At 40.1% G+C, this 25,938-nt stretch overlaps 1 protein-coding gene across 1 annotated transcript in view; it reads right to left on the bottom strand.

Annotated features, from left to right (window-relative positions):
- Positions 1 to 25,435, bottom strand: part of ANKRD6 (ankyrin repeat domain 6) — a 183,522-nt gene extending 158,087 nt beyond the window's left edge. Inside the window, exon 1 of the mRNA XM_054569711.1 lies at positions 25,317 to 25,435. The gene's annotated coding sequence lies outside the window, so the exon portion shown is untranslated. The remainder of the gene's footprint in view (positions 1 to 25,316) is intronic.
- Between the last annotated feature and the right edge of the window lie 503 nt (positions 25,436 to 25,938).

Genomic DNA, 25,938 nt, shown 5'->3' with positions numbered 1-25,938 from the left:
TCATCTCTTCTTTGTAAACATTAACATACTGATGTAATGAGATGATTCCTATTACCTAGCCCCACTGATAACCTTTTCAATAAAAGCCTTTGGAAAAAGGGCTCGGGTCCGTCTCCACTAGAGGAAAGAGCCATGCCCTTTCTCGTGGCAAACAGAAAAGTGTTTGTGACAACTGGTATTATTTCCCCCCATCCGTGACAACCCCAGGATGGGCTCTGTGGGGCCTTCAGAGCCCACACTTCCACCTCAGCTGGCCCCGGACAACGACCCTCAGATCCAGGAGCCCCGTGCTCCCAGAAGTCCGCCCACGTGGCCCCTGAGACTAAGTGACATAAATCAGACAAAGATAAATACTGTACAATTTCGTATGTGGAATCTTAAAAAAAAAAACAAAAAAACGCTGACCTCAGACACGAAGAATAAAAAAGTGGTTACCAGAAGCTAGGGGAGGTGGAGGAAATAGGGAGCAGTTGATATAAACTTTCAGTGATGAGATGGATAAGGATCTAATACACAGCACGGTGACTAAGTTGATAACATTATACATGTAATCATATAATCAAAATTTGCTGAGAGAATAAAACTTAAATGTTTTCATACACACACAAAAGATAACTGCCCTGGCTGGTGTGGGTCAGTGGATTGAATGCCAGCCTGTGAACCATTCCTGATCAGGGCACACGGTTTGCCAGCCAGGTCCCCACTTGGGAGCTTGCCAGAGGCAACCTATTGATGTTTCTCTTCCTCTCTTTCTCCCTACTTCCCCCCTCTCCAAAAATAAATAAGTAAAATCTTTTCAAAAATTGTTTAAAAATATTTTTTAAAGAAAACTATGTGAAGTGATGGATGTGTTAATTAACTCAGGAGGGAATCCACTAAAATGTATACATATATCAAAATGTCATGTCATACACTGTAAATGTCTTACAATTTTATTTTTCAACTATACCTCAATAAAGCTGAAAAAAAAAGCTGGGGAAGAGACAAGATGCCTCATAGTGTTAACAATGCTTTCTGAATAAAGAAAGCTTATTAGATACCTCCCTATCCCCTCTCCCACCAAAGACTCTGCTCATGTGTGAGAAAAGGCACAAAGATAAGCCACATTAAGGAGTAGGACGCGGGAAAGATTTCAACAATTGGAGAAGGCTGAAAGCCAGGGGAGTAGTCAGTAGTAACGTGTTGTATAAAGCACTGGTCCCCAACCTTTTTGGCACCAGGAAGACTACGGCAGAGGGTCTGGTGAGCTTTGCTCGCCCGCTGTGGATGGATGAGGGGGGCGGAGCAACAAGAGGCTGAGCTTCACCTCGGGCCGGGTTCCAGGGTTTGGGGACCTCAGCTTGGTGTTGATAGATGGGAACACTTGCAGAAAGGAGAAATTTTGCTCTGCAAATTCCTACATGACTCCTACAGAATTCCTAAGTTTGGAACTTAGAACCAATCGGTACTGGGCTGGACACCAATACCAACAGGGGAGAAGATCAAAGTCTACAGTTGGACATGGTTGCCAGTGCCTCACATGCGCCGATTCATTATGACACTCTGTCTCATTTTAATATTAAAAACTGTGTATAACCCCACCCAAACACACACCCGAGAGTCAATGACAGTACTGAAGAGTGAGCAAAGTGAAGATGCACATCACAGGCCATGCTTCCCCTGTGAGCTCATGTCACTTAATTTTATTTTCGAATTTGTGAAATTGATATCATATTGTATGCATTCATCTGTCTTGCTTTCTTTTTCTTTTCTTACTTTTTTACATAATAAGTTTCTTCTCTTGGGAATTTGAACAGTTCTTAAGACAAGACCTTCATATACACCATAATTATGCTCATCAAGTCTCCAACTGTCTTTCAGTCTTAAACATGAACAGAAAACCAAGGATCCCTGTGCATCCAAGGAACGTTTCCAAAATGAAAAGGTAAATAAAAACTCTAAAAAATCAACTTGAATTAGTATCCTCAGATTAAAGAAATATTATAGAACAAGTTATAGTGAAAAGGGGATGATTAGAATGATCAAAGAACATAAGAGAGTTCTTAGGAATAGAAAAGTGATTGACAACATTTTTTAAAGTTCAATAGAAGAAAACTTGGAAATAAGACAATCTCCCAGGAAGAAGACAGAAGTAAAGACAGAAAAGTTAAGCAAGTAAGAAGCTCAATGCAGTAAATCCAATATCTGAGTATCAGAAGTTTTAAAAGAAAAAAACAGAAAGAAGACAGAGTTATCAAAGGTATGATAGAGGAGCCCTGGTTGGTGTGGCTCAATGGATTGAGCACCAGCCTGCAAACCACAACACTGCCAGTTTGATTCACTGTCAGGGCGCAAGCCTGGCTTGCAGTCCAGGTCCTCAGCTGGAGGCAACTGATTGATGTTTCTCTTGCACATTCATGCTTCTCTCCCTCTCTTTCTCCCTCCCTTCCCCTGTCTCTAAACAGAAATAAATAAAATCTGAAGAAAAAAAAAAGACATGATAGAAGAAAATTTCCCAGAAGTGAAAGGCACATTTAAAGAGCCAAGCACTCAACCCAGTGAATTAAAAAAAAAAAATCAACATAAAGTGGCTGATGTTTCAGAATTATCCAAATACTCTAGATGAAGAGAAGACCATTTTTAAAAAGAGGATAAACCATTCCTTTTTCTCTTTTTCCTTACCACTCTGGGATTGTGTTGCCAGCATATAAAATATAATCCTTTGGAGATGTCATCCCATCAATTACACTAAAAGCCCTAGACAATTCTGAAAGTAAACAACTCCCAGTTTATTGCTAATGTGAAGTAGTAGGACCTGGTGAGTTTACAAAACATTGTAATAAAGTTAGAAGCCACAGTTGTAAATAAAACCTAGTCTTGGACAGAATGAATGTTCTTCACTTTTGTAGTTCTATTTTCCACAAGTTTAAAGACGCTTGCTGAGTGTATTTTGTAAAGCAGGAGATCAAGTCCCCACCATGAAGATGTTAAAAACTAAAAACTCCTCTTGGCAGTCAATACATAGTGGAAACCATGTACTTACCTGAATTTTTAAATGTCTCTTAAAAAATAAATAAAAGGGCTCATAAATAAAATCTTTTTTAAAAACCCCAAAAACCCTCGTTGGTGTGTCTTGGTGGATTGAGTGCTGGCCTGCAAACCAAAAGGTCACAGGTTCAATTCCCAGTCAGGGCACATGCCTCGGTTGTAGGCCAGGTCCTGGTTGGGGGCGTGTGATAGGCAACCGACAGACAATGTGTCTCTCATACACTGATGTTTCTCTCTTTCTCTTTGTACCTCCCTTCCTCTCTCTCTCAAAATAAATAAATAAAATCTTTTGAAAAAATGAATAAATAAAAGGGCTTAAATAACAAGAGCTCTGTTAAAACAGAAAGTCTGTTACAGGAATTTCCCAGACAAGCTTTTTTTAATCTTATCCAACAGTTGTTATTCTATCTCTAAAACAAAACGCTGTATGTGAAATAGTAATGACAGAATAGACTTGTGAACCCCCATCAACACTTGAGCGTATTAGTATTTCATAAACAATCTAGTCATCGTAAGTCACTGTGGTTCTTGGTTTGTATATACTCTTGAGTTTTCCTTTTCTGGAAAGTCACTTCACTCTAGGCCTCTAACCCTGTAGCACAAAGACATCTTTGTTCCAAAGGCAGACAGATAAAAGCCAACAGGGAGCCTGTATTACATGTTTAGAAAGAATTCATTATTCACCCATCTCTGTGACAAATAAATTTCAAAAACTGACTCTGCAAAACAGCCTGTTCTCAAATGAACACAATCACTGCAAACTGCTTTCACTATATTTTTAGAAACTAGCAACTAGTCACTTTTAATGAATCTGTGAAGTAAGGTAGAATATAAATGTTAAATTTTAGTCATGTTTTTATTATATGAATTTTATGAAACAGTGCAACTATTACATGTATTAGATGAACTTCCAGAGGTGAAAAGATTCAATAACATATTTAATATTCTACTTACAAGTTTGGATTGAATATGGCACTCATTTCTGCAGCCTTGTGAAATCCATTCAAACTATAATACACTAGGAGGTTTATATTCTTATCATATTTTAATTATGTCCCTAATTTCCTTTATGATTGGCTCTAAAACATCTTTATGAATGAATGAATTTATGAACAAATCTAAAACATCTATGGATCACCAGACAGACAAACAAGCAGCTCCTAGATCAAATTAAGCCTGAAACATTCCTGGAGGTAGAAATGACAAAACCAAAGCTATCCTATTTTGGGCACATCACGAGAAGGCGGGGTTCTTTGGAAAAGACAACAATGCTGGGAAAAATAGAAGGCAGCAGGAAAAGTGGAAGGCCAAATATGAGACAGACGGACACCACAGAAGAGGCCGTAGGCACGTGTCAACAGGAGCTGAGCAGAAACGTTGAGAACAGGACATGGGGAACAGCAGTCACTCACAGAGTCGCCATGAATCAGGGCCAACTCAACAGCACGTGGCACATGCAAAAAAAGGATTTATTTAACAAATGATATTGAGTTGCTATGAGTAAATGTGGACTTCTAAAAAAATTTACATCTTAAAGTATTATCATCAACTTTGCAATGGATACAAGTTGATTTAACATAAAGCCATGAATCTTATATTTCATACTGCAAAATCATTTGGGTAGATATATATATATATATATGCACATAAACCAAACCAAAAGGTCACAGGTTCAATTCCCAGTCAGAGCACATGCCTCGGTTGTAGGCCAGGTCCTGGTTGGGGGCGTGGGGGCTATTATATATATATATATAGCTTCCTACAAGCAACGCATAATATTATAATATGAATTACTATCCATCATAAGAAATCTCACCTCATACCAAGTCTATTCTCTCCCATAAACTAATACAAGAGGGAACACAAAAAAAACCCCGGAATTTACTTATTAAAAAATTGTATTATTTATTCTTATATATTTAAACTTCAGTCACCTTCCAAGTACTCTCCATCTGATGCAATACACCTATAGAGATCTTTTTTCTGCTGCTCAAAACAGTTTTTGAGCTCATCAATTCTGATGTCTTTTAGTGCTTCTGCTGTTTTTTGTTCTAGCTCTTCCATATCAGCAAAATGTTTCCCTTTGAGGACTTTTTTCATCCAGTATCACTAGGGGTGAGATCAGGTGAATGGGGAGGGTGGGGAACAGGGGTCATGCTGTTCTTTGTCAAAAACTGCCGAACACTCAGTGCAGTGTGGGCAGGTGCAACCTGTAAATTACCCATCACGAAATGGGCAAAGGCATTGAAAGAGTCTTTTTAAAAAACTCACGGAAGCCGAACACAGCCTCTCACAACAACGCCAGCTAGTACACTGATACAGGTGGATTCCTGGAACACTGACCTAGCAGGGGAAGCCTGTACTACAAGGGGCCTACCCTCCAAAGATAATTCCAGGGTTTTTTTTATTTGGTCCGCCCCAGTCCATATACTGTCCCTACAAATCACCTTTACCCTGTTCAGCTTGCTTCTCCTCCTTTACATATTCCTCCTGCTTCTTAGCACATCTACGTCTGTCATTTCTAGCAGTCTGCTGTTCACACAAAGACCTATGTGATATATGAAACCACTGATACCAGTTTCAAGAAAATCAGTAACTCTGACATGTATATAAATGTTCTGGAGCTAACAGTCCACTTTGTGAATTCTAGAGCACTGATGTGGCATTAATACAATCCAGCAAGGATGGACAATGTGACTCTGAGAGATTATTTCATTTCTTTCTCTCTCCCTCCATTGTCTCTTATCCTGAAATGATCCTAACTAGCATACGTGACAGAAAACTCAAGAGAAAAATAATTTTTAAACAACTGTATACCCCTGACAACTGTGGCTCAGCAAACTGAAAGTTTGCTGGTTTGATTCCCAGTCAGGGCGCATACAGGGGTTTCCGACCAGGTTCCCGGCTGGGGCCGTCTGAGAGGCAACCAATTGATGTTTCTGACACACATTGATGTTTCTCTCCCTCTCTTTCTCCCTCCACTTCCCTCTCCCAAAATAAATAAAATATTTTTTAAAATACAATAAAATAATAAAAATATATATTCCCAAATTGTGTTCATCTACCATAAAGTTTTGAAGTTCCTCTGATTTTAATAGTTGCTTATCTAAGTTGGTTTTTCCTATAAATATTGCCTATATCCTCTTTCTCAAAAAAAGGAAAAAGTTAATTTGATGGTAACTCCATTACCACCCAAATGGATCACCGTCAGTCAAGTTTCCCGTCTCTGTGATCATGATCTTTGGAGTCCCATTACTCCTCTACCTGCTGTGCTCTAGAAAAAGGCCTTCGGGACCCTCAATTTGAAAACATGAGGAAGAGCCCCAACAGGACAATTTCTAAAAACATGCCACAAAGGAAAGAGAATTATTTGAATCAAAAGTAAAATGATTTGCCCTGGCTTGTGTGACTCAGTGGATTAAGCATCAGTCTGTGAACTGAAAGGTCACCGATTGGATTCCCAGTCAGTGCACATGCCTGCGTTGCAGGCCAGGTCCCTGGTTGGGGGGTGTGAGAGGCAACCAACTGATTTTTCTCTTGCACATCTATGTTTTTCTCCCTCTCTTTCTCCCTCCCTTCCCCTCTCTCTGAAAATAAATAAAATCTTTTTAAAAAAGTAAAATGATTTATTTCCTAGAATGTATACTCTCTAGAGCCAAGGATAATATTTAATCAATTTTCTATAGTAACAGCATAGTTCCAAAAGCATTAGAAATACTATTGTCTCTTTTCTTTGTCCATAATAATTCAGCAGAGTAGTATCTACGGAAAGAAGTAAAGATGAGGCCTGACACATCTGGTTGCAATTGTCATCATGTTTAAATAAAAACAACCCTAAGCCTTACCAGGCTGTGAAGCTAGATAAATGATTTTTAGTAGAGGTGGAAACAGTGGCTGAAGAACTGGACAAGAATGAACATTAAAGAGTCCAGTTCTTCGGAACAGGAGCTTTTGATTAACCAGAGGCTCATCTGAATGATTGCTGGATTTACAGAAATTGAGGCGGTGAACTTAAAGACATGCTAATTTGGAAGAACAGAGACTATCCCAAAAAGGAAATTTAAATGAGGATGAAATCTGTGAACCACCAGGACAAGAGATATCTACATTTCCAGCAGAGCACTCCCTCCCAGATTGCCCTAGGCTGCTCTGCCACTGCCCCGTTTCAGGTCGGAGGGTGGACCCACGGTGGGCAGCCGGAGTAGCTGCCCGTGGTGCTGAACCCAAGGGCGCCCCGCAGGCTCAGAACTGGGCAAGCCCACAGCCCCTCAGTGGAATTTCCCACACATTCTCCTCCTTCATAAAGTTATATCTCAAAACCATCAATTTCCTCTCACAATATTCATTTATTAGTTTTACCATTAAAATAGATTAATTATAAATTCTCTTTTCATATAACAGACTAAAAAACTGAGAAAAATATAGTTCAATTAATTCCTGAGGGTTCATTCAGAAAAATTTCAGGGTTAGTAACTTTGACCTGTAAGTCACACTATTTCCTAGTAACATAAGCCAAAATTCCTCCTGCCACAGTTTAGAGTTCAGGATCACCATTTGATTTAAGATGAGTACCTCAGATGAATGATTAAAGCTGAAGAGAAATCTACTAATAGATAAATGTATGTATTTGGACTAGTATAAAGTTTTGAGTCAGACATAGAAATTGAGCATAAAAACTTATCTTGAAAACTCTTAAAATACTAACTCATTAAGTGTGAAGTAGGAAAAAACTCATTTAATTTTTTGATGTGTTTGATTTTGATGACATGCATGTCAGTAAGGAAGCATTTGAAGCCATAGATTTGCAAATAGGTTTCCCGAAAATAAGACGTTTTTTACCCATCTAATTTATGGCAGCCAGTCTCCAAGAGGACACCCATTAACCCATACTTCTTAGTATTCATGACCTTGTGAAGTCCCTCCCACAGTGAATCAAGGCTGGATCTGTGTGACCAAGAGAACAAAGTGAAAAGTGACAATGTCTTTGCCTCTTATATTACTCACTTGGGTGTAAAATGGCTTCAATGCCATGACAACATTCAAGCAGTCATGGGGAAAGGAACTGAGAGGCTTCCCCACAGCAGCCATCAACAACATACCAGCCACATTGGTGACACATCGTAGAAGTGTATCCTCCTTCCCCAGCCAAGCTTGCTTTCATTTATTTATTTATTTACTTACTTACTTACTTATTTATTTATAGAGAGAGGGGAAGGGAAAGCAACATCAACCGGTTGCCTCTCCTATGCGTCCTGATGAGGGACTGAACCCGCAACCCAGGCATGTGTCCTGACCAGGGATTGAACTCATGAACTTTTGCTGTGCAGGACAATGCCCAACCAACTGAACCACACAAGTCAGGGGCCCCAGTCAAGTTTTTAAGATGACCATAGCCCCAGCTGCATCTGATTACAATCTCCCTGAGAGACCAGAGTCAGAACCTCTCAGCTAGGTCACTCTCTAATTCCTGAATTACAAGACTTTCAAAGATAATAAGTACTGCTGTTTTAAGCTGCCAAGTTTTGGGGTGATTTGATATAAAGCCACAGTAACAGTGATGTAATTTTACTCAACATAATCTGGGCCTGATTTCCAATGGTGTCCTTCATGAATGATCCTGACTCTTTAACAAAATGTTTATGTGACTGTGGTTTATAGTTTATGTGACTTATGGTCAAACAGCTTAACTGTTTTGATAGGTAAGTAGTAAAGAAAAGAAAGGAATGGAAGGTGTTATTAGCCAAGTTATTTCCCTCCCAAAATTCCCAAAATTCATATTCTGAAGCTCTAACTCCCAGTACCTCAGAAAATATGACTGTATTTGGAGACAGGGCCTTCAAAGATGTAATTAAGTTTAAAAGAGGCTATTAAGGTGGCCACAATCCAGTAAAGCTGGTGTCCTAAATGAAGAGAAGGACACACCAGGAATGCAAGCACACAGAGGAAAGACCACGTGATAACACATCACAGCAAGAAGGTGGGCCTCTGGCAAGCCAAGGACAGAGGCCTTAGAAGAAAGCAAACCTGCCAATACCTTGATCTGGGACTTCCAGGCTCCAGAGCTGTGAAAAAATAAATTCTTTTCTTTCTTTTTTTAAATATTTTTATTTACTGATTTCAGGGAGGGAGGGAAGGAGCAGAAAGAAAGATTGATTGATTTGTTATTCCACTTATTTATGCATTTGTTGGTTGATTCTTGTATATGCCCTGTCCAGGTATCAAACCCGCAACCTTGGTGTATTGGGATGATGCTCTAACCAACTGAGAAATCCAACCAGGGCAAGAAAATAAATTTCTGCTGTCTAAGCTACCCAGTCTGTCATACTTTGTGATGGAAGCCCTGGCAAACTAATGCTAAGGGGAAACCCATTGACTGGAGGGAAAAAAAAAAGACTCAGGCCCTGGCCGGTAGCTCAGTTGGCTGGAGCCTTGTCGCTATGTGCCAGAGTTGTGGGTTCACTCCCTGGTTGCGGTGCACACAAGAATCAACCAATGAATCCGTGTGTGGGGGGAGCAACAAACTGATGATTCTTTCTCTCTGTCTTCCCCTCTCTCTCTTTAACATCAATAAATAAAATTTTTTTTAAATACATAACAAAAACATTTGAAGAAACAACACTAAACCACAGGGTCTAAAGATGCACACTTGGTTATAGAACTATAAAAAATTACAAGGAAGAGATTACTATGAAAGTTAGAAATATACAGGCAGCCTTCATTTTACATGGCTCTAGCACATACAATTTCAGTTCTCACAGGTTAATTAAATTATACCAGTTCTCCAACAACATGGTTCAAATCTCATTTCCCAACAGTGTATTAATTTTGAGAAACTGCAGAAAGTACAAACCCCATTAATAGCTCTTCAGACTACCAATCACAACATAATTAATATACATGCATCATCATCAGTGACCAATCACATCACTTCTTTCAAAGTCTGTCAGTGATGGGTTACTCCTCATGTTACACAGTTCACACACAGATAACACACAATGTACTTGTATTGCCTTCCTGTCTCCCAGTGATACACCCACATAACATTTACCAAAACGAACAACTGAAAGATGAAATTGGCCAACAAAGAAGAAAGTGCAGCAAAAAAATGGAAGGTCATAATATTTGGAAGTAAAATTTGAATGGAATGGAGTTACAGAAGGAATAGCTGGCCATGGGACTGCTAATTCTGCTACCATTTGAAGAAGCTAGATGTGCAACCAAAGGCACTTCAGTAAGGGAACTTATCTACATAAATGAGGAAAGTGTCAGACATAAAAAGGATGAAGCGATGATACTGGCAAAAACTTCACATTAAAGGAACTCTCAGAGATACTTTACAACATTGAAAGCACCAAGGATAAATTTTGGGAACGGATCCAAACTTCAAAAAAGGAGTCTGAAAACTCATCAAGGCTTAGCAAAGATGTTTGTCCTAGATTATAAGGGAGAGGATGGAAAGAAGGCGGCAAACATTGTTCAAACTACTTGTGATGTTTTTACAAAGAAATAAAAGTTTAATTCTCAATGTTGCTAGTGGTTTAATTTACAGTCTACTAAAGTTCACTATTTTTTCATTTCCCTATGTAATTATAACAGTAAGAGCTGTTAACGTTTTGACCAAATGTTTAAAGGTCCTGGAACAATCGCACTTGCCCCAGTGATTATTAAGACAGCTTATCAGGGTTTCATCATGTACTATCACCTTCATGGTACTGCAGTGGCTGCAAGACGTGCGCAGCCTGCAGTTACTGTGCAAGGAGGGAGGGATGCAACAGAGCAGGAGCTCTGGGTGACTGGCCAAGTTCTCCTTCCTGACCAGCATGGCAGATTTATAGGTAGTTGCCTTACAATAACTTGTTAAGCTAAAAAAATGTTTCTGTGACTTAAATCCATGAGAGCATGGGACTAGTCAATGAACCTGTCTGTGGTCACCTTTCTAAGAGAAAAGGAAAAAAAAGCCACAGAAGTAGGAAAGTGATTTGGCAGAGGGCACAAAGGCTGCTGTCAGACATGAAACCAGAGCCCAGGCCTTCTTGGCAGCCAGGCCTGCACTCATGTCTTTAAAGCCTGCCAGTCTCCCATGAAACAGACTTCCCCTGAAGGGCATCTTTATTGTCCATTTCCAAGAGAGGTAATTCAGCTAGGTTTGAATGTGGAGGCGTGGGGTTTTTAGCCACATTACTTAATGCTAGCAGGGAGGCCAAAAGAGAGTCACTGACTTAACAACTTTTTCTTAAATTATTTTTCAGATGGAGGGGCTGGCCTTTGCAGAGAACAGTAAAACATTTTGCTTCCCTAATCCTAAGGTAACAATACACACAAACTTAATGAATGCCATTTATTTTGTGGGGCCAAGGCAGTGCCACTGTGGATTTATGATATTAGAATAGGTTACAATCAATACTTGGTCTTTTCTTCTAGATTTAGCGCTATAACATAACATCTTCCCCCTCACTTAAGTACGCTAATAGCCTCTGATGTTGTATTGTTCATACAAAATCCATCATGGCTTTTATTGGCTTACTGAATTGGGGAATATGTGTTCTCTCCACTTTCTACATAGCTTTTATTAACACTAACAAGTACACCCTATAGAACTGGGTTATTAACTTTCCTCCAAGTTAGTTGGCTAGTAAATTCAGAACAAATACAAAAAGTCTCTTATGATTTATTCTCTTACTCTCCAAGTAAATGTCCCTGACATTAAGGTAATTTCAAAAGGCTGGAGAAAGAAGTATATAAGAAACAATATTTTTTATTCTATTTTTAGAGGCATAAAACCATGATCACTTTTAACACAACCAGTTGATTATAAGCACAGTGTTGTGTTTTTGAGTCTTCAAACATCAAGAAAAAAATGTAAATTAGTGAATTTAGGATTACAAAGACAGAAATGCACTGAGCATCAAGAAAACTTGTTTTTGGTATATCAAAATAATAGTTAATATTATTAAAATATTATTATTATTATAAAAATATTTGTAACTAAATGTGGTGATGGATGTTAACTAGACTTTGGGTGGTAATCATCTCACTATATATCAAATCATTATGTTGTACACATGAAACTAACATAATGTCACATGTCAATTATATCTCAATTTAAAAAAACATACCAATAATCTAAAAAAAAAAATTTAAAGACCTAAGCTTAATTTTCTTCAAAATGGCCTTTTCTCAAGGATTTAGCAATAGAAAGGGAAAAAAATTCTGGTATCTAGAGATAAGTAAGACCTGTTACATATTTTGGAGGAGGGGAAAGAAATGATTTAAAACTATCATTTTAATAATAATAGAATATGGCTGTTTATTTCTAAACCTTTTGAGAATGTGTTCCACAGCAGTACCCCTACCTTTCTGGCAATGATGGGCTCCTGAAGAGAGGGTATTCTCTGAATTGTAGTAATTCTAATCATATATTAAATATCCTGGGTTGAAGGGAAATCACTATTTAAAGGAATTCTTTGATAATCTCATACAGGATTTTTGAAATATTTTTGTAATCAATTTCCCTAGATGTGTCCCAACAGAAAGGTATCAAATAAGTTGTAAATTCTTCACTGGCTAGTAAAGTGTTTCCTTACATTCAGAGTACAAAATGCCCTGGCTTACATCAATCAGACATCCAGGCTTTATGTCAGCAGGGTGACAAAGGTGACAAATGTTTAAAGTACCTGATCCTCAGCTTTAAAGCAGTGCTCTGAATGCAGCAACAAAGCTGTACTCATCTTAAGAATTACTGATCCAGTCTTCAAGTTTTCATTTATTTATTTTTTGGATTTGGGGTTTTTGGCAGGGGCGGGTGGGATCTCAATTTTTTCTGTCTTATTTGAAAATCCAACAGGTGCCATGGGATTTTGCTATTATTCATGATGGGTTTTGAAGCTCTTTACTATGTTTTTGAATCGCAAATGGAGGAAAACAAAGGCTTCCGTGAGCAAGCCCTTCATTAAATATTCCACAACCCAGGATAATGCACTCTGGAGATTAAGGAAATTATAAATTAAATAAGCATCCGTTCTTAAAGTACCTATAAAGCACCAGGACTTAGGTTCTTCCTCTCCTGGTAACTCCTTCTGCTATTAACATTTACCTTGGTTCTAAAAGAGAGCTAACAGGGCCATGTGCTAACGTCAGCTTCAATAGGCACACTGTGCTCCAGTGTAAGCCGGCCACACTCGCTAAAGCCCCAGGGCCGGTTTTCCTACCATTATTTCCATTTGGAAACAGGGCCACAGATGGCTCTCTAGGTGGTGAAGTCAGGCAGTGAATGATTTGATTTATAGGATAAGCCCACTGGCTGGGGCTCCCTGCACGTGTTCAGAATGCCGATGACGACCGTCCCCTGGGCACTCCCCTCCTGGTTCCAAGCTCCCTTATCAAGTCGGCAAGGCTTCAATACTGGGTGAGACAAGGAGCACATCTACAATGGCCAGAGAAACTGTTTCTAGGGACCAAAAGGCAAGTTGCCACAAGGGTCTGAGTTGCTTAAAGTAAAGGCCCCCTGCATCGTAACCCAGGGTGCTCGCTGTGAGGCGTGCACCTCCCCGGACCCACTAAATCAGAGTCCAGGGAGTGACAGTGGGAATCTGAGAATTTTAAGGGATTCCCCAGATGATTCACATGTGAAAGTTTGAAAAGTATTGGTCTAAGGAAGCTATCTAAATAGATAGTAGGTAGCAAACTAGAAGATAAATTTAGTAATTTGCCTAAAATCATTTAATTAAAAAAATCTGCCTTATTTAACTCATTAGGTAGTTTTATTATCCCCATTATAATGGTGAGATGATTGAGTCAGAGAGATTAAGTAAATCCTAACTAGGAACAGAGTTACTCTCATCCCAAATTATGTTAATTTTATCTCCACTGCCGGGTTTAGCAAAACTTTTTCTGGAAAGTAATAGAGAGTAAGTATACTAGGTGTTGTGGGCTTCGTGGTCTCAGCGAGGTCCTCAGCTCTGCTGGAACAGTGTGACAGCGGCCAGACAGTGTGGACACTAATGAGCACGGCTGTGTTCTAATAAAACTTTGTTTACAAAACAGCAGTGGACTAGATACGGCCCAGGGCTATAATTTACTGTACTTTGGCCTAGTGCCTCTTTAATTCCAACATGTGCACCATAAAACACAAGTTGTTTTTTTTTAATATTAGGACTTAGAAGATGGTAAATATTGATTATTTGGACCCTTTCCTTAAGAAGAACAGCCCAATCTCAACCAGTACTGGATCAATGAAGCATTACTATAGTTCGTGTACACTACTAAAGTTGTGGACCATTTTTTGATCACTCCAACGGGGTACTGGGATCTTTCACATGATCATTTTTCAGTCCCTCAATATGTTCCTTTTGTAGCCAAAAGGTGTCCTTAGGCACAAATCTACCTCAAGCAAATAAGATAAACAGGTCCAAATCTTATAACTTTAGTTTCCCTTGAGAGGAAAAAAATAGAAGTACTGCATACATTTTGTGATTGTGCAATACATTCCAAGGAGAAGACTGCTTTTTTTTTTGGAAGGGAAGAAAGCTTCACATGCCTATTGCCAGCCGCTTGAATTAGTTCTAAACTGTTACGATAACATTTATGAAGCCAATAAGACATGCATATTCTTGTTCCCTGCTAATCTGCCCCTGTTCCATCTTTCTCAAATGCACAATTCTCTACATGGTTGGATGACTCTGAGTAAGTTAAATATGTTTCACTCATTCCCTAACAAATTATGAACCTACACGGCTTAATCCCATTTTTATTTGTTTACAGAGCACTTATGATACAATTGTTTCCTGTCTAGAGATCTCATCTACATCTTAAACTGCAATGACAAAATATTATATACAGGTGTTTTTAAAGTGAGAAATAAATCACATGAAGGGAGTTAGTTAACTAACCAATAAAATACTTTGCACATTGGTATAAAAGATAGCTACATATCCACAAAAGAGTTCTGTTCCCCTTCCAAAGTGAATGATTATTGCTCAGATGCAGCTGTCCATCCAGGGACGACATTTCCCAGCCTCCTTCAGTTGAGATTGGGCTACAAATTGGTTCTGGAATCTAAGCAGAAGTGGTGGAGGTAGGTAATCTAGTTTGCCTTTTCCATAATCTGTTCCTTCTTGTAACACTCACTGGAGACTACATGTTGAAGATGGTGGCATCACAAGATAGCAGGAGCTTTTTTTATCCTTCAGTCACCTGAAGAAGAGCAAACTAGGAGAGCTACCCACCCAGTAATTACAGATTTAAGCTTGTATGAGCTAGAAATAAATTTTTACTAGGTTATGCCACCAAGATTTGGAGATGTTTGTTACAAAGTTAGCCACTCTTAACAGAATATATTTGAATTGACTAAAAGAGTCAAATCATGATTTACTGAAGGGTTTCTAAGATAAAAGCAAATATTGAGGAGTCGTGTGTAAAAAAGCAAGTTACAATTTTTACCATTTATGCAATTGATTCACATGGGTTAAAAACTGGTCTGCGTGACTGGAGAACCCTATTTATTAAATAAATTCTGATACTTAACATCTTTTATAACAATAAATCAATGCAAGGGCTCTCCTAAATCATTGGTTACTATACAAGGTAAAATGTATTATATACTTATAATGCATTTAAACATAAAGTGTACACCAGAAGACAATCTGGAAATTAAATGTGCAGTCTCCAAGGCAGAATATACTAAACTTCAGTTCCTGGGTACCACTTAATGAGTTTTTCTACAGCTGTGTACCTCAAGTATTTTCTTCCCACTTTTCTGGAGCTTAAGGAGGGCAGGGAGAGACATGACAGTTGTCAGACAGAGTGCCACACACAGAGACCTTAGTCTTCTATCTGCCCTAGTGGGGACTCCAAGATAGTTTACTCTGGGCGCTTCTGGTTCTTGAGGGTCCTGTAGTTTGTAGGATATAGGTGAACCACAGGAAGATCTGAGGGGCAAGACCGGTCTAGGCTTATCCCAAGTTTTAGCAGAAAGTGAGCCTCTGGAGGCTGGTAGGGGAAAGATACACCAGAGACCTGAAAGAGGCTAAGACACTCAAGGAAAAGAGCTTATAGTGGGGTGGGTAGAGCTCTATAAACAGTATGTTCTTATAGTGCTAACTAACTTAATTTTTGGGTTAAGGAACCATCTGAGAATCTGCTGAGAGCTATGGAATGCTTCTCCTCAAATACACATATGAGCATTCATTTAAATACTTATACCTAAATTCTGGGACCTATTTGAGCCCAGCACTGAAACCCAGATAAATAATTTGGATTTGGGGGGTAGGGAAGAAGGCACGGAGCAAAGAAGAAAAAAAGAGAAAGAAAAAAAAAGAGAAGGAACTCACAGGCACAGACAACAGTGTGGTGGTCGTGGGGCTGCAGGGGCGGGCGGTGGAGGTGGCAGAGGGTATAGGGGAGGTAAATGGTAATGGAAAAAATAAATTTAAAAAATTTTTCTCACCCACTAATAAGAAGATGAAAAGAAAGAATTCCAATTTTAGTTGGAGATTTAATAGCTACACCTCAGGTTGTTATAGGAACCCACTAATAAATAATGCAGATACTTCCGTATACAAGAGATGATATAGCCACTTTTTCCATCTCTTCTCCTATGACTAGGGATGAGAAGTGGGAGGGAAGGAGAGGTACTAATATCCCCCCCTGGCTTTTCTGGCCACCTTGCACTGTCCCTAAACTCCGTGCCTTGGTACAGTCCAGTAGTGGGGCACCATCAATGGATTTTTTTTTTTTTTTACTTTTTAAAACTTTATTTTGAATTAGGATTAATCTCACATAGAAGTTGCAAAAATAGTGCACAAACCACAAAGACATTGTGCTAAGTGAAATAAGCCAGTCACAAAAGGATAAATATTATATGATTCCACTTATATGAGGCATCTAGTAATCAAACTGATAGAGAAAGCAGAACAGTGGTTACCAGGGGCTGGAGGGAGAGGGGGTTGGGGAGTTATTGGTCAGTGGGTGCACAATGTCAGCATGGAATGATGGAAAGTTCTAGGGATGGAGGTGTTGATGATTACGCAACAGTGTGAATGTAATTAATGCCACTGACCTGCATACATAAAAGTTATTAAAGTGGTAAATTTTGTTATATATATTTACCACAATAAAAAATAATACAGAGGCCCTGACTGGGTAGCTCAGCTGGGTAGAGCATTGTCCCAATAAATCAAGGTTGCAAATTCAATCCTCGTTCAGGGCACATAAATGAATCAACCAATGAATGCATAAATAAGTGGAACAACAAAATCAATATTTCTCTTTCTCTCTAAAATAAAATTTTTAAATAGTACAGAGAGTTCCCATGTACCCTATCTCCCAATGATAATATCTTACATAACCACAGTACAATTATCAAAACAAGGAAATGGGCATTGGTGTAATATATTAACCAAACTATAGACCTTATTTGGATTTCACTTTTTCCATGTGCTCACTGTGTGTGTGTGTGTGTGCACGTGTGTGTGTATGTGTGTGTGTTCTTTGAATTTGATCACATATATAGATTTATGTAAACACCACCACAATTAGGGTAAAGAGCTGTTTCAAATCCCTGTTTCACGGATTAGGAAATAGAGGCATAAATTTTTACAACCAAATTGTCAAAAAGTTTTACAACCAATAGGCGGCAAGATCAACAAAATCCAGCAAGACCAGCTCTGAAGCCCATGCCTCTGAACAAAAGGTGGCTAAAAGTATTTAAAGGGCCTATCTGGGATACTCAAATGCATCCATATGTCCCACTCAAGAAGTCTGTTCTCTGGTCCTTGGATATTTTACACTACATATGGCCTAATATAAAACAGAATATAGTGCATCTCAGCATTCTACCTAAATTGCGTCAAATTCAGAATTTCATTCTGAGATTTATAGTTACTTCACTTGGCATTTTCTAGCTAAAAAATAAGTTTAATACTGGCATGAGGCATGTTATCCCTGACAAAGAAAGAAAAATAACTTTTAGTTTTATGAAAAATCTGTTCAGAAATTTTCCAAGTTTATTATTCATGATTTGGTTTATTTTTATCCTCATAATAAATTCAAATCACTATCATATAAGTATGATAACAAAAGTCACCTCATGTCACTAAATTTTTACCTCTCATTAAGCAGACATTTTAGTTAGTAGGATATCTAAGTAATTTCACTATAGGAACAAACTATTCTTTTAAAAATACATTTGACTAATACTAAATTTTCTTGTATAATTTTAAAAGCTTTTTCCCTGATTTATTATTTTTCAGATTATAAAGTTAATATATGTTCATTTCAAGAAGCCTATAAAATCTTCATGAAGATGCAGAGGGGGAAAAGCCTTAACGCTCCTAATCTCAGCACCTAGTGGCAATTTCCTTGTAGATCATATTCCCGCGGGACTTTCCTGGAGTCAGACTGCAATGCAGAATTTTTTTAAACTGAAAACTCTAATTCACTGAAGGATATAAATGTGCTGACATTGGAATCAAGTTTTAGAATAAAATGGTACTTTTGGTTTATATTCTAGAATGTGAATGTACAGACACACAGTCTTAAAGGACACTGCGCAGTAAGCTACTGAGGTTCCTCGTAAAAGGAAATCATCAGATTACACACATCAGGTCAACAATCTCATTAGTTCTTTTTGGTCCACAAACGATCAGGGTGACGGGGGGCACTCCTCTCCAGGGCTGTGGAAGAACAAAAGAACTGCTTGTCCACTGTATGTCTAATTTCACAGAAGTATATACTTTTAAAAGAAATATTTTGATCTGGCCCCCTTCTTTGGTAAAAACTGAGGCTCTGAGAAATCATCTAGAACTCCACGGTGAGGTGGTGGCCATGTTTCCTAATGTTCACCCTTGTCCTTCTGTCCCCCGAGGCCCAAATCTCCCTCTGCCTGGTCCATCTTGACCAGTTCATGGAGAGCAGGGCTCCTAAAGGGAAAGTGGAAAAGGTCACACCCTCAGGAGAACTAAGTTCTTTATTCATCTCTTATCTACATCCTAACTCTGCGGAAAATCAGCCTTATTCTTCCATTTCTGTTCATTTTAGAAACATTTCTCAAGGTATATGCCCTTTAGGAAACATAAACAAAAACAAACACAAAAAGGCCTTGCCATTCCTTTTTAGCTATTAGGATTCGTTTACTTCGAGCTTCTCTATTCTTGGTTACTATTTGCAAATCTCCACTTTTTTTTTTTAAATATCATGGACAGAAAGATTTCCTATACTCTCCATTCTTGAACCAAGGACAAATCAGTGATGCAAAAACTGAGTTCAGTCCATTCAGATGCCAATCAACCCCTAAATTTAAATTAAATGTTTTAATCCTTATACACCCTGTCCCAGTTTTATATGAAAATACTGAGTCCAGCATTTCCCAAAGCACTTAGTGTCTAAAATATCAGATTCTAATAGTTAAATGGATGTTCAAACTTTGTCAATTTTCTAGGTAAAAGAGTAGCAGATAAAAAGGGGGAATAATTCATTCTAATCCATATTTTATTACCTACAATGTAGTTTTCTACTTTATACCCTAAAACCATAAAATGTTAAAAATTAGTTATAATCAGTCTAAACCAGAGAAAGATTTGAAATTCTTAGTTTTTTTTTTTTAAAGGAGCAATATATTAAATAAAAATAATGCTGATAATTTATCTGTGGGCATCAAATGGGAAAAAAAGGAAACAATTTGTTAACAAGAACCACATAGTTTCTCCATCCCACACAAATATTCAGTTTTTATAGAGCAACAACAACAACAACAACAGGAACCAAAACAAAACAGTTAAAAATTTTATCCACTCATATTTATTTCAACTTGGAAGCATCACCTGTGGTTCTGTACAAGCTTCCCAAACATCAATGACAGAAGAAGGCAACAATAAAAACCAACAACTACACTAGGGAAACATCTCTACTGAGTGTATTCTTACAAATTGTTCAAGTATCCCAGGTCCTAGCTTGGGCTTGGGCTCTGGACAATGGGAGGAAAGGTCTATGTTTTCTAAAAGGCCATGAGAGCCATCTGCAATGCCGTTATGCAAGTCAGCCGTTTCTTGGAGGATTGACAAGTACCACTTATTGATAGGAAATAGCATGTGATGCTCTGCTGTGTAACAGAACTGTTTCATCTGCAAAGATTATCTGCCTCTCTATGATGTAAGAATATGCATAAATCAAATCCTACTCAAAACATTTTCGGGCCTGTAACCCATGTCCTAACTTCCCAAGACATAAGACAAAGTACCTTCCTCCTGAAATCAGAAGTGCACTGGCCAGGCGCAGGCCTGCTCCCTCTGATTAGTAATGACCTCCCCCCTCAAGCCAGGGCACACACTGGCAAGTGAAAATGAGCGCTGCAACAATGGTGCAAAAGTCACCGAGTGCCACAGTCGTACATCAGAGTTTGCTGTTTAAAAAATGAGGAATCATTTTATAATGTGAACTACTTCATAATCTATGTGCTAAGCTTGAGATTTCAGGCACTGGCCCTTCTTAAATAGGTACAACGATACATACCTAATACTGGATATTTAGTACTATTTAACAATCATAAAAAAGCTGCCATTTCTTGAGACTGGTGTATTGCGGGTCCTTTATAGATGCTTTTATATACATGATCTAACTTAACTCTCTTAAGACCCTACAAGAGGCTTTCACCATTCCATTTTATATAGATGAGAAAACCAAGACTTAGCCCACTCCACACAGAAGCTTAACCTGGGGCTATTTCAGCAGACCTTTTCTTAGTAACTGCTCTCTCCCCCGAAGGGGGCTTCACCTTAGACCAACAATTCCCAAACTGTACACCAGTTCTCTGGGAGCTGTAGCAACTTAAGCTATTTAAACATTTCAAGAGAAACATACATACTGTACTTAACATGTTGGGCACTGCTGAACTTAAAGACTGGGAGTAGTTCACAGTCTCCACATCAAATCATATTATATTCCTGTCAATGACATCATATCTTTGCAAAGTTTGGGTTTTCAGTGGTTGCTGTGCTAAAAAAGCAAGTGCTGCAGAAAAATTAATGTGGAACAGGAAATGAAAGCGGTGATATCCAATCTGATCCCAAGATTTGAGAAATAGTACGGACACATCCTGTTGGTAATTGTGGTTATTTAAGAATAATAGTAAAAATATTTTTCTCTCAGCCCCTGCTGGTATGGCTCAGTGGATTGAGTGCCAGCCTGCAAACCAGAAGGTCACTGGTTTGATTCCCATCAGGGCATATGCCTGGGTTGCGGGCCAGGTCCCCAGTAGGGGGCTCATGAGGGGCAACCACACACTGATGTTTCTCTCCCTCTCCTCCCTCCCTTCCCCTCTATCTAAAAATAAAATCTTTAAAAATATATTTTTCTTTCAATTACATGTATTATTTTTTCAAACACCTTCTATGTTGTTTTGACACAAACACTTATTATGTTGTTTGAACCTGACTACTACTTACACTAGGGCATGAAAAATTAGAGATACTAAGGGCACCATGAACCAAATTTAGGAATCTTTGCTTCGACTTAAAACAAAGTCCATAACACAAATATCATAATCAGAAAAAGAAGAATTTGGATTAAGACCATTTTTAAAGTTCACTCTCGATTGGCTTAATCCTTCCAATCCCACACAGCGTCCCCTGGATAATTTGTATTTTTTAAAATGACTTCTAAAACACATGCACGCAAATTACTGTTTTTTCTAATTCTTAGGTACTCAAGCAGAGCTTTCAAAATTATAGCCTCCAAGCTATGTTGGAAGAGACTGGGCCTCCCCTACGCAGACAGAACACGCCCACCTGTGCCAAGGCAAGCGGGGAGCCAGGGCTTGACAGACCGCCCCATCAGCTTTTCTGTGGTTTACATCTCACTCTCAGTATCGTTCTTTTAAGTCCTGTACGAGTGCTCCCGGTTATGGTGTCAATGCCCGTTTGGAAACTTCCCACCCCCAGAGATTTTCCCATGTCAACCGACGGTTGTTAAAAACAAATTTAGCAGAAATATCAAATTTGAGGTGTTTAAAATTTGGGGTGCTATGAAGAAGCAAACTTTATTCGGTGCAAACAACTCAACTGTGATACAGCACAGCTGTGAGCTCAATCATGTTACCTCAGTTATAAAACAGAACTGTTGAGGAACAGCACAGTTGTGAGGAGGGCCTGGAGTGAGGCCCTTCTCTGGCTAGAGAGCTCTGTCCTGCTGTGCTAACCTATCTTCCATGCTTCAGCTTCAGCTCCAGCTCCAGCTCAGCTAACTGGCAGTCTTCAGTCTCCAGCGGAAAGGGATAGTGCACTCTCTGAGCCAGAGGGGAACTAACTTACATAGAAAGAAACTCCCTTCCCTGGTCCCTGATTGATCCATCCTCATGAAAACGAGGGCTCCAAATCCCCGCAGTTTTATTGGTCCAAAAAAAGCACTGTTCAAAAAAAATTTTTTTAATTGAAAAATTAAAGCACTGTTCTGGTTGGTCAAAATAGAGCTTCTTTGATTGGTTAGTGAAAATGCTAATGTGAATATAGCTACACAGCTCTGATTAGACAGAGAAAGCCTCAGGCCTATTGGTTGAAATGGGATTCCAAGAACTCCTTTATAAGGGTTGGCTCAGATGACACATATACAGTGCAAACAGGCAGTTCAGTGTGGGAGGCAACCAATTTAGTGTAGGCTTCTCTCTGAAGTATGTCTTTGTGTGAGAAGTCACTGTTTAGGAATGGCTGCTAGGCTCTGTTTTTAAATTTGAGCCCAGTTAGCCACCAGGAGTCCTTGGCAGTTATCTTATTTCTTGGGGTCAACACATATCAGATATTAAGTGTAAAAAGCAAGGGGAAAATTTACACAAATCCAGGCTAGTGGTTCCTTGTGGGGAGAAGTGAGTGGATGCTATGGGGACGGGTATAGCGGGCTCCAAGGACTTGGGGATGCTCCAGTTCTTCAGGAGGGTGATGGACACTTGCGTGTGTGTTCTGTTCTTATTCTTTAAGTTGTACCTCTAAGTTTTATGCTTTCTGAATGTACAAGTCGGCCCAGAAAAAGTCCAGCCATTGTTAATAGAAGGTGAATGGTTTGTACAACATTGATGTAAACCTGACAGCCAAGGAGAGTGGACCGGAGTAAGCCTGCATGAGCAATGATGACTTCACTGTACCAGTCAGTAAGGGCAGTAGATGTTGTTGAATGAGCATGTGTACTGTGTGGCCATCACATTCAAAATGACTGAGCCACTAGAGCAACGAATCTGCATCAAATTTTGCCTTAAGCTTGAACAGTCCTCCATGGAAACTATTCAGATGATTCAGAAGGCTGCAGCTATGAGCAACTGGTGATAGGCAGCTTCATCACAACAATGCACCTCAATCATGCATCACATTTCATGCACAGGTTTTTTTGACAAAACATTTAATCACCCAGGTGATTCAGCCCTCTTGCAGCCCAGATTTGGCGCCCTGCGACTTCTGGCTTTTCCCAAAACTAAAATCTCCTTTGAAAGGGAAGAAATTTCAGACCATCAATGAGATTCAAGAAAATATGACGGGGCAGCTGATGGTGACTGGGAGAACTGTGGGAGGCCCCAGGTGCCTACTTTGAAGGGGACTAAGGTGTCATTGTCATATGTACTATGTCTTGTATCTTGTATCTTCTTCAATATATGTCTCCATTTTTCATATTACATGGCTGGATACCTTCTGGATAGACCTTGTACATTTCACAGTAGTAGCAAGAGAATTCCCATATAGGAGGGTCTTGGAAATTAGAAATGTGCCTTTTCTCTAAGCAGAGTTTACTGAAAACCCATGTCTTTACTTCACTATATGCTTATCTGGACAGGCTCTGGAGAGGTTGATGAATTTAAGAAAAAAGCAATGGTTCTTTTTGGTGCTACCGACCACAAACAAGGAGTTAACAAACTAGCATTTCTTTATCACTCTTGATTTATACTATTCAAACAATATGCAACTAGTTGGGGGTTTTTTGTGTGTGTCTCTTATTCTTTTTCATCTTCTTCTACTCTCCTTTCCCCTTGTAAGATCCTGAGGATAGAAAACTCTTCTGATTGTAACTTATAGTCAATTAAAAAAAAACAACAAAAAACTCCTGCTAGAAATGATAGAAGCTAAACATGGATAGTTGCACCTCCGAAGGGTAAGACAAATAGGTTGCTATTGCTATTTTAAAGCTGGGAGATCTCACCTCAGGAGCAATCAGGACAGTGTGGGACCATGCTGGACCCAGGTGTTCCTGTCTTCGTTGCCTAGGTTCTTTCCACTAACATTACCTAAACATGAATGAATATCATCATCCAACAGGTACAAAGAAAGGACGCCTAACATTCAAGAGCACTCTGGCAAGCATTTTACTTGCATGATTTCATTTCCACAACAATACTATCAGGTTATGCATAATACACCCAATGTACAGTTCTAAAACCTAAAGTTCAAATAAGGGGGTTTTCCAAAGCCACATACATAACAAGTGGTGGCATCTGGACTCAATCTCATGACCCCAAAGCGGGTCTCTTAACCACTACTTGAACCATCTAACCGAGCCTCAGGGAAAAACGTTCTTGACCAGCTTTATGAAATTGAAGCCCCTCGCGGGTCACACCTCCACTTCCCCTCCCGCCCCCCAATCTACCGGAAGCACCACTGAAATTCCCAAAACAAGAATCTGAACTCAAACCAAACAACGTGATGATTTTCTCTGGTCTGGGAGATGCCACTTGCTAACTCTACAAAGCTTAATTCCAGCCAGAGCAGGTCTTTCTGCGACAGGAGAACAGCCCACTCTCCAGCTCCCGCACCCTCTGACGGAAAGGGAGGAAGAATGCTGGTGAGTCCGAGCCGAGCCTGGTCACTCAGAGGCCGGCCCCAAGGCCCAGGGATGGCAGAGAGCGCCAGGCGATGAGAGGTGACCCTCCTTCGCGCCTGCAAACAGCACCTGGGAGAAACACCTGGCGACCCCCGCAACTCCACCACCACCACCACTTTCTTCAAACTCTTTGAACTCATTGGAGGAAAGGGAGGGGAACAAGCAAAAACAATAAAGTTCTCTGCTCCCCCCCCCCCCAAGTTCTATATTCTAGGGAGGTAGGGAGGTAACTGAAGCAAAGCGATAAGGGAGGCGCCCCAGGAAGACCCCTCCGGCCCTGGCTTTCCCTGAGGCCGCAGGAAAAAGGCAAGGCGCTCCAAGACTCCTCCCCAAGTAGATGGTGATCTGGGGCGCTGAACGCGCAGCGCTCCCATCCCCGACATCGCCCTCCCCAGATCAGAGGTCCCAGGAGTGGCGGGCGAGGCTCTCAGATCGAACTGTACCTTTTTCTCCCGCGCTGGACGTCCCCTCTGCAGGAACGGATGCCGGGGACAGGGTTGGGGGTGAAATGAGACGATGGGGACGGGCTCCCGCTGGCTCCCGCGGCCCCTGGGCCTCGGCGCCGCCCAGCGCCGCTGCCTCCAGTAGCCCGCTCTCCAGTCTGCGCTCCCGCTCCCGCAAGTTACCTGTGGCCGAGCCTGCTGCCCGCCCGCTGGGCCCTCCGCCCCGCCCAGCCCCACCGCGGCTCCTAAACTGGGGCCGCAGCGCCCCGCAGCGGTCGGCGGGGGCACAGTGGGGGCCAGAGGAGGTGGGGTCCCAAGGCCCTGGTCTGCCGCCCACTCCAGGCAGGGGCCGATGCCCCTTTCGTCCTGGCTGGCCAGGTGGCGGACAGGTCACCTTCTCAGAGTGTGAGGAAAGGGGGCTGCCGTGGGGTGAGGTTTTCGGGACAGGGGTTGCCAGGAGATTTATTAGAGGAAGAGGGAAATTGGGAGAAGAGACCATGCATCAGTGTGTGGCCAAGTGGCTATTTCAATGTACCGGTATTTCACTTAACTGTTGACTACACTCAATGGAAGTGAACAACAATGTTCAATGATCTAGAGAACTGGGGAGGGGAAAAAGAAG

This window comes from Pteronotus mesoamericanus, unplaced genomic scaffold, assembly GCF_021234165.1.
Source record: "Pteronotus mesoamericanus isolate MK-2021 breed Mesoamerican mustached bat unplaced genomic scaffold, CSHL_Meso_final contig_20, whole genome shotgun sequence".
In the NCBI taxonomy this organism is placed as follows: domain Eukaryota; kingdom Metazoa; phylum Chordata; class Mammalia; order Chiroptera; family Mormoopidae; genus Pteronotus; species Pteronotus mesoamericanus.
The sequence above is the reverse complement of the archived record's forward strand: the minus strand, read 5'-3'. Positions and strand labels throughout refer to the sequence as shown.